Source organism: Amblyomma maculatum, chromosome 10, assembly GCF_055883805.1.
Source record: "Amblyomma maculatum isolate TAMU_Amacu chromosome 10, ASM5588380v1, whole genome shotgun sequence".
Taxonomy (NCBI): domain Eukaryota; kingdom Metazoa; phylum Arthropoda; class Arachnida; order Ixodida; family Ixodidae; genus Amblyomma; species Amblyomma maculatum.
In genome coordinates this window covers 98,182,335-98,185,822 of record NC_139353.1, presented here as the reverse complement: position 1 = coordinate 98,185,822, position 3,488 = coordinate 98,182,335, and positions in this window count along the sequence as shown.

Sequence of the window (3,488 nt, the reverse complement as noted above, 5' to 3'; positions counted from 1 at the left end):
GCAAAATTCGCTATTATCGGTCGCACAGTGTTATCATCGTAACGCTCGACACAGTGCACCTTTTGCAGTGTTTGCAATTCAATCCCTAGCTTTGACTGACAGATGCTTTCGATTAGGTTATCTAATTCTTCCCATGTTTCTGATTGGTTGCTGTCTTTTACATCATAGAAAACAAGGTTTAGCCTAAGACTTCGATTTTCAAGATCGGTATTCTTGCTGTGCAAATCCTTTACTTCTCGCGTCTAGCGTTTAATAACATTTCCCTGTTCACTAACCAATTTGTCAAGAGCGTCAATCTGTCCACTAGCATTATCGAGTTTACTGTTTATATCCCCTATGATGGCTTCATGCTTAGTGACCCTCTCGTCAATGGTATCTAACTTAGCCATAATAGCTGCCTGACCGCTTTGTAAACTCTAGAGCAGTTCCACCTGACTTTCACTCAGAGGGCCAGGATTGAGCTCAATATCTCTGGAAAGTAGCAGTAGGAGCACCAGGTACAACACCCGATTCACAATCAGGCGAAAAATGCTGGCAACATACAAATCTGTGTACTCGTCTGCAACGACAAACAGAAGCACTTAACATGGGTGGAGCCGGCAATGCAGACAAACGTTCTCGTATTACAATAGGGTAACGGTAACTAACCTGCATGTGCAACAGTGGCGTGAGGCGCATGTCTCCAAATCCAACAAAGCCAAAGTGCAGCGGGTTTAAGTAGGTTTGCTTGTTGTCACGTGGTTCCTTACGTTGCTCGAAGAAGATTGGCGAGTCGCCGACAAGGAAATCAGTGTCCGCGTAAAGCTACCTTGGTAAAGCTTGGAAACGTTGATAACCGGTGATCCGCTCTTGTCGACGATAGACGACACGGCGGTGGCCTCCCAACCGTGCACGGCCGATGAAAAAGGCTTGATGAGTCAAGAAGACATCGCTTGTCCGGTCGGGCCAAGCTCAGCCGAGGTTCCGAGCGTAAAAAATGACCTGCATGTGCAACAGTAGCGTGAGGCGCATGTCGGCAAGCGTGCTGGCTCCAAATCCCTTAAATTATAGCCTCGACGTTGGCTGCAGACAGGCTCTCGCTGCTGACGAACCACGTTTCTAGAGTAGGCGCGGGCCTCCTTACCGTCGGCTGGTGCTTATAACGTTGAGTAGAGCTTCGGCGGTCGTCCATATGCGATGCGCCGCTAGGTTGAACCCACGGAGTGGACAGGACGGCAACATTAGCCGGCTGTGCTCAACTCTGCCGCACATATTCTTCACCACAGATGGTGTCCCCGTATCTTGACAATTCCTCGCGTACAATCTTGTATCATATCAGCCATTGAAACTGAAGGACAGGCTTCAGCACTGGCTGCAGAGATGACATTGGCCAGTCTTCCGAATTTAGGTGTAATTCGTCGCAGCTTGAGAGCCTCAAATGTTCTACAACGCTTTATAACATCAGCAGTGGTGCTCAGGCTCTCTTTGCTAATAAAAAAATTATAGACGTCTTCCGCTATTCCTTTCAGGAGGTGGCCGACTTTGTCTTCAAGCATTGTGGGATTGACCAGCTTGCATAGCTTTGAGTTGAGTTCAATGTATGCCATACAAGTTTTTCCTAGTACTTAGGCTCGGTGAAGCAAAGTTTGTTCAGCGCGCTTCTTCTTCTTTGCAGGTTCATCACTAAAATTTTTCTTAATCTCGCTTGAAAAATAGCCCATGTACTTAATGAATCCTCGTGATTATCGAACCAGTCAAAGGCAGGGGCGGCAAGAAAAAACACGTTAGCCAGCTTAGTAGCGGCGTTCCAGCGATTATATTTATTCACTTTTTCATAGTGTTTTAGCCACTCATCAACATCTCCTCAGGTTTCCCAGAGAATGTACGGGGCTCTCGATAATTGGGCCAGTTGTTCGCCGTGGATGGTCCTGGCTGCTCGGTACTGCCATCTTCAGACATGTTCGATGGCATTGGATGTAATCCAGCCAATCTACGGCGTCTTTGGTAGCTGGAACGCTCTGTAGTCGCATCCATGCACCTCCACCAAGATGTTACGTGTTTTGTACGCACGGGGAATTTATTTACAGGGATCGGTCCAAACAGGACTGTGGCGAAGCGTACAAACGTCCCTCTGCCCTTGTTCTTTCTTCTTCAACGATCTACCCAACCGTTCCTCTACATCTTCCTTCGACTTTCTGCGAAGGCGCGTGACAATACCATTCTTTGCCACGGGGCTCCCAAAGAATTGCTGAGTGACAGAGGCTTGCCTTTCTTTCTGAAGTTGTCAAAGCAGTTCTTAGAGAATGCAAAATAGTTCACCGAGCCACCTTCGCGTCCCATCCGCAAACAAATGGAATGTTTAAACGTTTTAACCCCATCATTGGTGACATGCTGGCAATGTATGTCGCTTCCGACCACTCCAACTGGGACCGCGTTCTTCCATTCGTCACCTTCGCTTATAACTCTGCACTCAAGCAACCATTGATTCTCGCCCTACTTCCTCCTGTACGGTCGTGAGCCCTCTTGTACCATACACACCACTCTCCCTTACCGACCGGATTCTTCCGAATTCACTACTATTTCACAAGCTTCAACTTATGCTGAAGAATACCGCCAGCTTGCCCGGTCCTTCGCTTCTCACACCCAGCAACAGCAGAAAACCACCCGAGATCAATCTGCACTTCTTACCATACAGGCTCTTTGGTCTGACTATGGGTACCTTCCTCCAGTCCCGGCCTTTCATCAAAACTTCTGAGCAAGTATCAAAGCCCCTACCGTATTGCCAAGCAAACATCTCCCGTCTACTACCACATCGAACCCCTTACGTTATCCACTGACCACCTTCGCCACAACCGTGAAATAGTACACAGAAACCGCCTGAAACCTTGCTAAGATACTGCCATCGTCACATTGCCATGAGCCGCCAGGATGGCGCCTTGCCGCCCAGGGGACGTTATACAACAGCTAGGTATTCGGCTCTGATATGTTCAGCGCCTGGTGCTGGAGAAAACGACGACCCCCATGTACAACGCCTGACTGTCAGGAATGACAACGACGACGAAGCTCGCTCCGACGCTCGGGCGTGTACTGACACAAGTTCTACGACTGATCGCCCAACTTTCCCTTGACTGTTCACAGCGTAGCGCCCTCTTCAAGGTCTTCTATTACAGATGTGATGTACTGATTAGATATACATTCGGTTGGCTTTGCATGTTACGTAGTTAATATGAGTCTTCCAGAAAATGTTATTCGTAACATGTACGCTGAGGCACTTATAAGCTGAAACAAAACCTAGTGGGGAATCACAATAGTGTAGTTGGTACAAGGTAACGGACTGCGAAAAATTCGCATTGTTTTACATTTTGTTGCTTCAGGTCCATTTGCAAAAGGGATCACAGAGAGCATAATGTGCCTGAGAAGCTTCGCAAGTTTTAATTACTCAGTTTTTGCTATTGATCTGCCTGGCGCCTTCTGGCACAAATGTCAGCATGACTTAACCTGAATTCGCG